The sequence below is a fragment of the Sminthopsis crassicaudata genome, chromosome 6, assembly GCF_048593235.1.
Source record: "Sminthopsis crassicaudata isolate SCR6 chromosome 6, ASM4859323v1, whole genome shotgun sequence".
Taxonomy (NCBI): domain Eukaryota; kingdom Metazoa; phylum Chordata; class Mammalia; order Dasyuromorphia; family Dasyuridae; genus Sminthopsis; species Sminthopsis crassicaudata.
The window spans coordinates 84,700,961-84,714,336 of record NC_133622.1 but is presented as its reverse complement, the minus strand read 5'-3'; the positions used below and the strand labels follow the sequence as shown (position 1 = coordinate 84,714,336).

Genomic DNA, 13,376 nt, shown 5'->3' with positions numbered 1-13,376 from the left:
TACATCCATTGTTAATTACATTGTTACATTATCTTATACTATATTTTGTTAAGTATTATAGTATACTATTAGGCTATACTGTTATGTTATACTATACTATGTTATATTATATTGTGTATTAATTATATTCTATTATATTGTATTATGCTATGTTACATTATGTTATGCCATTGTCATACTATTTTATGTTATGCTACATTATGTCATATTACACTATTATTATACTATATCATGTTATGTTTAATTATATATTTTATGTGTGTGGAGTTATAATTACTTCAAAAGGCTGACAAAAGGATCAAATGAGGAAATGTATGTAAAGCATTTTGCAAACTTAAAATGTTATTACTATTAAAAGGATATTATATTAAAATTATATTATATTATATTAAAAGGATTTTACTATACTAAAGCTATTACTATTGTTCCTTCTTTTCTTGATCATAGACTACATGCCTAAACTTTGTCAACTCTACTTCAAATAAATCATATTAGTTGAAGGGGGCAGGGGAGCAGAATGGGAGATTTTGATGAATTAGTCCTCACTTATCATCACTTGTGGTCAGTAGACCAGTAAGCTTGTCTTTCTGTAAAGCAGAAACAGGTAGCTGAAAACCTCCTCTTACTATGTTCTGGTCTGTTTTAATAGAAAGTGATCATATTTATTTGAAGTATTGATGAAAGACAGAGACTGCTTGGAGGACCAGAGAGAGAACTGCCCCTCAGAGGAATGTACTGAAAGAACCTATTTAAAGACAGAGCAATGACTAAGGTGATGATGGGTAGAAAGCAATGTGATTCATCTGCTCAGTTGCAGTCATCTGCCGTGACTCTTTTGAGAGTCTTGAAGTTTAGAACTGACAAAATTGCAAATTAAATAAGTGGGAACTATGAGAAGATTATAAAAGGATATATAATGTTCAAACCTGACAGAAATATAGTTGTTTTGAGTTTTACCTCATAAGGTAAATAGATGATCTGAAGACCCTGGTTTGATACGTTAGAAGCTGTTAAGAAGTCAGTAAAAGAAATTTTGAAAAAAAGCTATAAAATGAGATAAAAGAAACAGGAATTAAATTGAGTTTATGAGATATCCCTTGATTCACCAAAAGCAGGAGACAAAATGTATAGGTTTCCAGACAAGAAAGATAATTTTCAGCTGTTTTGATGGAGCCACCTGATTGGAAGATAGGCACTGCTTTGTCAGTTGGCAGAAGAAAATGTGGAACAATTGGTGAACACTCACAGGGGAGAGATTAGAATCCTGTTGCTAACTGAAGAGATATTGAGGCTTATTGCTCCTTAATGTCGTCTATAATCTGAGAGGGAAAGCTCTCATTAATGTCTGTGTTAGCTTCTACTGCTCTCTCTTGTTTTAGAGGGAGAATAAGAAAGTAAAACACAAATTTTTAGAATGTGTTTTGCTGTGAATTATGCTTTGCTATAATAAGAGGTTTGGATCTGATTTGAACAAAGCAAAATATTTTACTATTCACAAATCTGAAGCTTGGTGGTTCTTTGCCTTAAGGAAATTACTTGTCACTGAAAAAAGCCTAACACATTTTCTTAGAATCCTATTAAGAGTAGCTATGTGCTAAAAGAGCTTATCACATCTTGATTGGTTTGAGAGCAGAAGAGGAAGAGTTTTTAATAGTAGAAAAGCATTGAGGACCAAAAAGGGAACAGTTAGCCAAGAGGTAGTGTCATATGGTCCAGATGTTAATGATGGGAACAAGGACATGAAGCCTATAGACCGGAGCTGTGAACTGCCCTTAAAACATAGGTTTCCTTACTTATTTAGCTCCCTGCTAGGTTTCAATAAATGTATGCTCACTTTCCTTCTGCATTCACTTCTTTCAGTGATGTAAAAGTGTGATCCCAGTTAATAGATAGTTATATTTTGATCTTTCCCAATTTTCTTTCATTAAGTAAAATTTATATTCATTTTTGCTTTTGCCTTCTAATGAATAACTGTTATGATTATTTTTGGTCTTGCTTTATCATTAAGTAAATATTTTTATATCTGAGTGAATGATGTTCAACATCTCACACTATTCACCAAGTTTTTTTTTACACAAAAGATTATAGCATTAGCAAGTTAAGGAAGTATAGAAAGATCTGACTGACAAATCTATGGATAAGGGAATAATTTATGTGCAAAGAAGTGTTAGAGAGGATCGCAAAAAGTAAAATGGATAATTTTGATCAATGGAATATAAAAAATTTTTGCACAAACAAAACCAAAGTAGCCAAAATTAGAAGGAAAGTAGGAAACTGGGAAAATATTTTAAGATATCATTTTACACCCATAAGATTAGCTAACATGATTAAAAGGGTAAATAATAAATATTGGGGGGGGGACATGGAAAAACTGGGACACTTTTTAGAGAGCAATTTGGAATTATGCCCAAAGAGTTATTAAAGGACCTATACACTTTGACCTAGGAATACCACTACTAGATCTATTTTCAAAGATGATTAGGGAAAAAAAGAAAAGAACCTATATGTTCTAAAATTTTATTTATTTATTTGTTATATTTTATTAATATATATTATAATATATTATATAAAACATATAATATAATGACAATAAATAATGATTAAGTTATTATATATTAATATTTATTAAAATATAGCTCTCTTTGTGGTAGCAAAGAACTGGAAATTATAGGGATCCTCATCAATTGGGGAATGACTGAATAAATTGGGGCATATGCTATGATGGAAGACTATTATGTTGTATGAAATGATGAAGCTTGTTTATTGTAGAAAAACATGGATAGACTTGAATGAAATAATGAAGAGTAAAATTAGCAGGAGCAAGAAAATATTATATACAGTAAGCAATTGTTTTTAAAACAATTTTAAGCAACTGTCATTTAGACTATTATAGATACCCAAATTAAGTACAAAGGACTTATAAAGACAGACACCATCTGCATCCATAAAGAGAATTAATAAATAAAAATATATAGAGTATGGTTTATATATATATATGTGTGTATATATATATATATATATATATATATATGTCTAATGGTTGCTATCAGGGTGGGTGAAGAAAAAAGTTATATAACTTTATTATGTATTTAAAAGGAATAGCAAATTAAACATAATCAATTTGCAGTTTCATGGACAATCTTTTTTTTTATTTTACTATGTTGTGGAAATAATTGATTATTTTCTAAATTAAAAATTAGTCTTTTTCACTTTTATGTTTTTGCTTATTTTTTTGTCAACATGGCTAATATGAAAATATGTTTTGCACAACTTCACATATTGCTTGCTTTTGGGGGGAGAGGATAGAAGGAGAGAGAATTTGGAACTTAAAACTTTTAAAAATGAATATTAAATAATATATATATATATATATATATATATTTTTTTTTTTTTAGAGAGTTAATTGTTCCATGGTAACTGACTCCATGGAAATGATGGGAGTTCTAGAGTAGCCTGAAAAAGAGTAGAAAATTCTATTTCCTTGGTCAAAACTGTGAATGGCTCCCTTACTCCAGGAAAATCCATAGACCTGCCATCAGTTCAGGCTGGGGATGAATGAGTAAATCCAGAGAAATAGAAGAGGGATAAGAGTATCATTTTGTCTTCCATGCCATGGTGAGTTGGTTCAGTGCCATACAAATACTACATCAGCACATTGTCTACATCTAGATCCTAGTTTGAGAGGCCTCATAGAAAAGTGGATAGGGAATCATCCTGAGAATTAGGAAATTTAGTTTTAGATTCTGCTCCTGATACATATTGGCTATGTAACCATGTGTAAGTTACTTAAATTTTCAATGATTCATACAGCTCTCTAAGACTAAGTTATGGACATAAGATACCTATTCAAAAGCAGAATGTTCCTGTTTTCAGTTTATAATTCTTGAATACTTGTTTAAAAAGAGCAGAAAATTGTCAAGTAATGGAAAAGAAAGTCTAAAAGTTGAAAATAATTGGATGACAAGTTGTAAGAAAGCAAAGTTAAAACAGATGATCAAATGATGACTAAAAATAATTCACCATTAAGAACATGATACAAATATTTATGCATAGAAATATGCACATATCCATGAAAATACATTCTTTAACATTTATCTAAACTAATGAGAATAATTTATCTCAACATTGAATATATAAATTAAGATTTTAAAAATTTATGGCCCTCCCTTGCAAATAAACTTTTTCTTGCAAACTTTTATAGTAGAAGTTAAAGTACCACAAGGTAAGAATGGTTTTTCCATTACAATAATAATCGTTTGTATTTTTGTAGAGAAATACATAGTCCTAAGGATACCTTTGTACTGAACCGAATATAGTTATAAATAACAGCACAAAAGACTTTGGCTATTCTAAATATAGACCAGAACAAGTAGAGTTCACTATGTGCCTTTCATGGATTCTGGACTTGTTTTAGTACTTGACGCTCTTAATATCTGCCCTACCCTGGATACCATCCTGTTAAATATTCTATTTAATAAATCATGCTCTTTCATAGCCATACCCGACTCATGAGAAAGAATGTTAGTTCTTTGGGGAAGGTACTGATTCCTTTTAGTCTTTGTATCCTCAGTACTGATCACAGTGCTTAGTATTTAATAAATAAATTGAGGGGCAGCCACGTGGCACAATGGATAGAGCACAAGCCCTGAAGTCAGGAGGGCCTGAGTTCAAATCTGGCCTCAGGCACTTAACATTTCCTGCTGTGTGACCCTGGGCAAGTCACTTAACCCGGATGTTTTAGCAAAACAAATAGATAAATAAATAAATAAGTTGATTGATTAATTGCTCGATAAGTCTCATCTATAAATTTCTGTGATATCTATGATGTTAGGTTTTCTTCTTGTCTCAGTATCTCTAATTCTCTTTGTTTCTCACTCAGAATTAGATATTTTATTATCTTCTAATCTCTGAATCAGAACCACTTTCTGCTGGTTGAAAATGTCTATCCTTTATTCTCTATTCAGCTCAACCTTACTTGCTAGCCACTAGATATCCATCCTTGAATTCATTGCTCTCCTAAACTTTTGCTGTTCACATTCTGCTATTTCTCCTTCATGAATTACTTTCTCCTGTTCTTTCTCTGCTCCTTCCCCAACCTCTGAACAAAACTGAAGGAGATCATGAAATCATGGGGCTAGAGCCACTACAAAGTTCCTGTTACGTACTTCATCTGAGTTCTCACTCAACTTTTATTCACCTCTTTGATTCTCTATTCTATTCTCCACCATAACTATTTAACCTTCTCTTCCTTCAAAATCCTCAAGTTTTCTTCACCCCTTGTTTCCCAGAAGATAATCTCACTTCCTATTTTACTGAAAAAAAATGAGGGCCATCCATCATAAGCTCTTTCATCCTCCCTAGAATACCCCCAAACCTCCTTATAGTTCACTATCTATTCCTCCTGTACTCCATTCTCAGAGGATGGTATGAACTTTTCTTTTACCAAGGGTAACCACTCCACTTATGGCTTTGATTCTGCATCATTTGGAAGTTTGTCCCATGGACCAATCTATTTCCCTTTGATATCAATTTCTTCCTAGCTATTAGTTTCTCCTCCACTGCCTAAAAATATACACAGTTTTCTCCTAACCATGAAAACCTTCACTAGTTCCAACCATCACTTCAAGTCATTCTCCTACACCTCTCCTCACTTTTATTGCCTAGAAAATATATTTTCTGTTTCTGCTTGCTTTTTCACAATCTAATGACTTTTAGTCCTTTGTAAACCAGATTCCACCTCTACTGAAACAACTATCTCAGATGTTACTAATGATCTGTTAATTCCCAAATCCTCATTGCCCATTCTCTTAGATCCTTTCTGCAGATTTTAGCATTGTTGACCATACTCATCTCAGACACCTTCTTCTCTAACACTGATTGCTTCTGTTTCTCCTCATTGTGAGGATAAACTGTGACTCTTCCTTTTTAGTTTTCTTTGCTGATTCATTTTCCAGCCTCTAAGGATTGTTTTCACCAAAGGTTTTGCCCTGGGGCTTTTCCTTTCCTTTTTTATGCCCTTTTCCCCTAGGGATCTCATGACTGTACAACTAGCTCCATATCCTAACCTAACCTAGCTCCTACACTAGCATCTCCAACTTCCTCTAAGATAATTCCATTGCGTCATTTCCAAAATTTATATTCCCTTCTTCTTCAAAATCTGCCCTTCCTCAAAACTGTATTTAGAATCCCACAGAAGAGTCAAAAGTTCAAAGTAATTTTTGACATTTTCTTTCCCTCACCACTCCCACCCTACCAATATTCAATCAGTTGCCAAATCTTGTCAGATCTTCCTCCATAGCTTTCCTAACATTAGTTTCACATTTCCTCCTCATAGTGTCACTACCCCATTTCAGGGACTCTCTTTGTTGGGACTTGAAATAATTCTTTAATATTGTTCCTACCTAGTCTCTCCTCTCTCCAATCTTTTCATAAATATATTCAATGTTCCAGTCATGTTACTCCCCTGATCAAAAATCTTCTGCGGCTCTCTATTATACAGATTATACAATAAAAACTTTTTTTAGCTGTTTTGCACAGCTCTGTCTTGTTTTAGTTCACCTTACTCCTTGACATTTGTAATATGTTCCATTCTCACTGAATTACTACCACGTCTCATGTTTTATCTTGATAGCTCCTGCCTTCATGCATCTACATAGACTGGACCTGGATTTCATGCTTTTCTCATTACTCTTTGTTAAAATTTTTCTTTCTCCAAAGTATAGTTTAGGTACTACTTTCATATGAAACATTTTCCCAGACTCCTCGCTGATAATGTTCTCTCCTGTCTTGGAAGTTCCTATATTTCCCAGTAGAATAGCTATCCCCCTAGGAGGCAACAACTATACTTTTTGCATTTTCTTGAGGAATGTTTCTTATTACAGTTATTATTGAAAATTTTATTAACAATAGCAAATTCCAAAGCTTTGGATAAAAAAAATAGGACAGATCTTTCAACAGTTTTTTTGGGGAATAACAACAGTGGAATGCTTCTTTTCTCCAAAGAAACTAAACTCCTCTCTGATGTCTTTAAGTATTATTTGAATTGCTCTACTCTAACAATGAAAATAAGTCATAGAACTCCTGGAGGCCAGGTGACATAGAAGACTCTGTTCTTTAAAATAATCCCATGACCAACTTGAGAAACACATGGAGATGGGCTGATGAGATTTTGTTTTAATTACACTGCCTGAAGGATAATAATACTTTGTTCTTTTCTTTCATTATTCTGCAGAGGATCTCAAAGGAGCTTCACAGACAAATAATAATTGTCCCAGAACCACTTAGGAGTGATAAATTATTCTTGCCTTATTTTTCAGAAGGGGAAGCTGAGATATGTGGTCAGGTGATTCTCTGTTCTTTGTCAAGAACTTTAGTTATTCACATTTCATCATAGCCAACAGATTTTTTAAAATTTTAATATCTTTCCCAGTGTAAGGATAACTGTTTTCTGAACAATCAGTGAAAAGGAAATCACTTAATAAAAGACTATGACAGACAACAAGCTTCTTACCCTTTATAAGCCATCTCTTTCTTACAATCATTTTAAGAGGCCTATCTTAGTTTTCTCTCTTGGAGACCCCTGAAGGAGGGGGATTGGGAAGACAGGTAAGCAATCGAGGCTAAACCTGATAGAGTCAAGCAAGAGTGGCCAGGAAAGAGAAAAGGTTGACTCCACACGAGACTGAGTGGAAGAAATATATGATTCAGGGAGGGTCCAGAGGCTGTGAGAGAAAACAGGGGCTGGATCTGTGATGAAATTTGAGTAAAATTCATCATTTAAACCATTTGTTGTTGGACCTGACCCCCCAACTAATGGGGTCAATTGGACCAGAAATATAAATATTTCAATTTTTAAAAATAAATCCTATCATTAATAGATACTCAGTAATGAAAGTTCAAACCCCAATTCAGATTGGAGTCACGTCTTGCTGACTCATCAAATTTTTGTTTGCAGTTCGTAACAAATTTTTTCTTTTGTGGTAAATTCAGTATACCAAGATAATTGTCTGAGGAACCAGATTAGAAAAAAAAAGTGACATTGAACTTTGTTGCCTTTTAAAAAAAATGTATCAATACCTTCTTCTAAATATATCTTTTCCTTTCCTTATCTAACAAGCCTTTTGTCATCTCAAAGAATAAATAAATAAAATGAACAGTTCAGCAAAGCCAACCAACATAGCTAACAAGATAGATATCTGGGTGATAGAGATAGATTAAAAATAGATAGCTAGATAAAGTATTTGTTAATCACCTATAATGTGCCAGGGACTATATTAAGTCCTGGGGATAGCAAAATATTCTAAAGGAATTTACATTTTAATAGGAAAAGACAAAATATAAAAGGGAGTTGTAAAAGGAAAGGAGTAAAGATGATGACACAAGACAGCTGACTTGAAAGTAAAGAGGACTGAAGAATAAGCAGAAAGTAAAGTAAGCAACATGGCTGGAACTCCCCCAAGATATGGTGATCATTGAGATCTAAGAGTATATGTAATATTCCATACTTCTTGTCCTCCCCTACTTCTGGCTTTTCCATCTTTTAATGAAAGAAATTTTAGTCTAGAATTTGGAGCACGAGTCTACGTAGCCGTGCGTTTGAATTTCTAATAAGGTAAACAGGAAAACTCTTGAGAAATCCAAATATTTACATTTTCCCAAAGGTTCCTTCGCATCCATCTCACTAGAAACTTAAGATCTTGATATTTCTCCAAAATGTGAGTTATTAAGTTCCAAGATGACATGTACCATTGCATTATTTTTCTCAAAACATTTCACCATATGACAGTCATCAGTGGTTGGCAGTATTTCTTCCCAAGATTTAGAGGAGTATCGTTTCTGCTAACCCCATGATAAGGATACAGAAACTGTCAAAAAATGTTTTAAATTAAGCTATTATCAGTTTGATTATTTAGACTGAGTCTGTCAGTTTACAGAGGACTGGCCAATTCTATCAAAAAACCAGCTTGGTTGATCACCCCCAATCTTCCTTCTGTTCTCCCACTTACCCCAACTAAATTGTTTGGTTGTTCAACTGGAGCAATCAAATTAAAGCAAACTAAATAAATTAATTAAATGTTGGTGTGTGTGGGAAGGAGTTTAGTTAAGAAAATCAAGAGAGCTTTTCTTGTAACTATAGAGTATAGTGAGTGTCAAGGCAGTGCATCAAGCAAGAACCCCAAGAGAGAAATATAGATCCTACAATATGGCAATTTTAAAGTTAGTATGAAAAGCAGGGCTTTTGCTAAGAAGTGCCTTGGGCCTGAATGAGTTAACCACTACAGAAAAGTAAATTAAAAAATAAGAGATAGTATTCCCATGGAGAAGGGATTCAATACAGAAATTATGTAGTGGCTCCTTCTGTAACTTGGAACAATTAGATAGCAGAAAGTAAGAAGACAATCTTTGTGCATATGTGGATTCCGAATATAGCAGGTGTAAGCTATCTCTTAGGAAGCTGAACAGCTCTTCTAGGCTCTTTCCTTTTTGGATGTTTGCCACTGATTGGGGTGAACCAAAACCCTTGAAATGCAAAGATTTCCTGTGATATGGAGGCTGAATAATTGGATTTTTGGATGGCATTACTCTAGCAAGGTTTACTTCCTGGGGTATTTTCTCTCAAAGAAGGGGAGAAGAGGGGGGAGGAGGGGGGAGAATCTTTTCCCTTTCTGAGGTCAGAAGAAAGATAAGAGGGATTATCTTGAATAAAGGTGGGAGGGGTGGAGATAGAAAAAAAAAAAATCTTCCTATACTCTAGTCATTTCTTACTCTGAAGACCATAAGAAGAGGTTGAAGAAGTTGGGAGTGAGAGGAGGTGTAGAATGAGACTACTTATCCTGTTTGCCTGACAGAAAGGAGCATGAAGCATTTATAGGTGGTCATAGGAACAATAGGAGGAAGGGAGCAGTGTGGCTAAGTACAATGGACTTGAAGTCAGGATCTTCCTGGATTCAAATCCTTGATATTTACTAGACCTTGGACAAGCAATTAATTTCTTGATTACTGAATTTTCTTGTCTGTAAAAATAAGAATATTCAACAAAATGATCTTTCTAGCTCTATATGTATGATCCAAGGAAGGAAAGAGGGAAAGTAAAAGTACAGAGGATTTTTTTTTTTTACTTATAAGATTACTGTTTTATAAATTTGTAAAGAATGTCCTATCTTCCCTACCTTTCCTATTAATGTAGAAGACAACACCATACCATCCTCCCAGTCCCTCAGACTTACAACCTAGGTATCTCCCTAGACCTCTCACCCACACCAAATCCCTTCTCCCATCCAATATGTAGCCAAGGCTTGTCAGTCTCATGTTTGTGGCTCCTTTAGACCCTTATCACTTCACACTTGGGCTATTGCAATAGCCTTCTGGTGGATTTGCCTGTCTCAAACCTCCCACTGCAATCCATCCTCCATTCAGCCACTAAGGTGACTTTCCAGAAAGGCAGGTCTGATCATGTCACCCCTCTATTCAGTGAACTCCAGTGACTCCTCATTACCTTCAAGCTCAAATACAAATGCCCTGTTTGGCATTCAAAGCCCAAAACTTAGCCTCCTACCTTTTCTAGTCTTCTTTCATTTTATTTCATGACTGGTACTCTCCAATCCAATAACAATGACCTCTTGGCCTGTTGCCCAAATTAGACACTATCTTTTGGCTCTGGGCATTTCTTCCAGTTGTCCACCATGCCTGAATGCTCTTCCTCATCCCCTCCAATTACTGATCTCCCTGGCTTCCTTTAAATTTCAACTAAGATCCCACCTAATACAGAAAATCTTTTTCCATCCCTCTTGTATTCCAGAGCCTTTCCTTTAATTACTTCCTCTTTATCCTATATATAGCCTTCTTGATATGTATTTGTTTACATGTCTCTCCCATTAGATTTTAAGCTCCTTGAGGGCAGGAACTGTCTTTTGCCTCTTGTGTATCCCCAGTGCTTCCGCAGTTCCTGGCACATGATGGTCACTTAGCAAATGTTTACTGAGTGGTTGACTAGGTAGGAGAATGTATTAAAAAGATTGAGTACAAGAGTTGGAGAGTATGGCATCTACTGTAATTTGCAGGAAGAGGAAGATGTGAGAACAGCAAGTAGTCAGAAAGACAACAAATAGTCTCTCTTCTTAAAGAAGCCAGGATATTCTTTGTTTGGTACAAAACATTTTAATCCTTTGTATAAACTAAAAAGTATATTTCAAGCAGTGTGTTACATTTATATGTTTTTGCAAAGTTTGCCAAACAATCTGAAGAGGGAAAAAATCTGCTCCCACCTGAAGAAGGAATATCTGCATATCTTTTCCCAGCTAACTCCTTCCTGGGAGATACAGTGCCAAGTACAAATTATGAGAATGTGCCCCTGTAAGATGTTGCCAGATGGTCTCTGCCACAGTCACTGATCCTTCTTCAACAGGACAGCAAAGGCTGCCAAAGCATACGCACATTCTAGTTGGAACAATTGGCCAGAGTCACACATCTTTAAATCTATCCAACAGCACTGGTTTGCAGTCAGAATTATTTAGTGAAATTACCCATTTTCGACTTTATTCTAAATTAGGAGGTGTCAGGAGTCTCTGTGGGTGCTACCAAGGGAAATAAAAAATGCCAATGTCGCTGGCATCAACTGTCAAGGGAAAAGGTGGAGAGAAGAGAAAGAAAGGGAAGGGTTAATAAAGGGGCAAGTGAGAAGGAGGAGATAAGGATGTGTTGAGATGGGGAATGGCTGGGTATCACTTGCCTCCACCTCATGTGCCACCCAAGGCCACCCTGCTCTGGGCAGAGACCAAAGTAAGAACCAAAAACTGTGCCCAAGGCAAGCGGCATGAAATTCATCTTCAATTAAATGACATGGTGGTGATGGCTGCAACAGGGAGAAAGTCCCAGAAAGGTGAGTGACTGACAGAAACTCCAGGAAAACTACTGGAGGATTCTGGGGAAAGAATGGAAGAGCCTCTTCTTCAAGTGCCTTCTTATTTCAACTAATCATTCTTGTGATGTAGTTGCTAGGTTCTATTTATTTGCCTCGTCCACCTCTAACACTCTAAATTCAGTGCACTGGGGACAAAGCTCTGATGAGATCACCCTAGTTTTGCCTTTTCTGGGGGTGCAGGTTTATCCCTGTTTGAAACTATTCAAATGGAACTAGTACATATTATCTGTGTCTCATAAAAACCATCCAAAGAGAAAAAAGAACCATGCAAATTTCCAAAATTTTCCACTTAAACCAAATTCGCATTGGAGTTTGAGTCACTTTGGCAACAGAAATGCTCTACAACAAGGAACAAACATGACAACCATTGCTTTACATGATTTTGTTACCATAGTTTCCTTGTCCAGGGTGAGCTAAGGTGTTTTTCCCCCACTCTTTTTTCCTTTTCTTACAGCTGTGCTTGATGAAACCACTGACTGATCCCGTGGGGAAGACTGTAACTCGGTTTCTGGACACAGCTGTGGCAGGCTGTGTAACTGTATTATACTCAACTAAGGCTGTCATTGAGTTTGAGATCTGTTTTAAACACTGCTGAGGAGACAGTGAACAGAGAGACGTGGAGCTTGGCTTCCATATCACTTGAACCAGTCGGGAGAAGATGGAGACGCAATTATGCAGTGACTTGTCAGAGCTTTCTTTCATGGATTGAGAGGGGTCCACGTCAGCCTTCTACTTTAATTAGAAGGGAGGGCTTAATATCTCAGTAAATCATCAGAGTTTGTGGATTTTTATTGTGTTCCACCAGCTAAAATTTCCCCTAACTTAAGGAATATTTTGTTCAATTCTCAGAACTGTTTATGATGTGATCCGAATGGCCCGAGTGGGGTTTTGGACATCTTCAAAAAGAACTAGACAGCTTTTGATAACTTTCCCAAAGATGTATATTTGTTAATGCTAAATGAATTAGAATCTGATGCGAGTCATCGTGTTAAATGTCATGTCCTCCTGCAGCCTACTTCCTGTCTCATTAAGCCAGTTGACTGGGTATATTTAGACAATTCTGATCCTGATTTACCACACTAATGCTCAATCCTTGAGGGAAATAGAGGGATGGGGGAAGGGACAAAACAATGAAGTCTTCTGTTTTCCAGCTAGGGACGATGAAGTCCTCAGCCGCACAGCGTTAAACACAGAAGTGGAGTGAGGCAATGGCCATAAAGCATTTTCACTGCTGTTATGAGATGAGATATAAAATGAGATTTATTTGTGGCAATCTGATAGAGAAAATTGAGTCCTGGGAATTGATGTCTCAGAAAGCTTTCCGAGTCTGCCAGGAGGTACCGGGGAGTACGTGACTCACACCACAAACTGCAAAACAGTTGGAAAGGGGAAGAAAAGCCAACTGGGTTTTGACATGTAGTTTGGTTAAAGGAATCAAGCAGTTTGCACGATATGA

The 13,376-nt window shown here is 35.8% G+C and overlaps 1 long non-coding RNA gene across 1 annotated transcript; it reads left to right on the top strand.

The window, feature by feature from the left end:
• The first annotated feature begins 3,507 nt into the window (after positions 1-3,507).
• Positions 3,508-12,899, top strand: LOC141547805 (uncharacterized). The gene is made up of 2 exons (XR_012483628.1): positions 3,508-3,615; positions 12,375-12,899. It is a non-coding gene; the product is annotated as an uncharacterized LOC141547805 (long non-coding RNA).
• Positions 12,900-13,376: the final 477 nt, after the last annotated feature.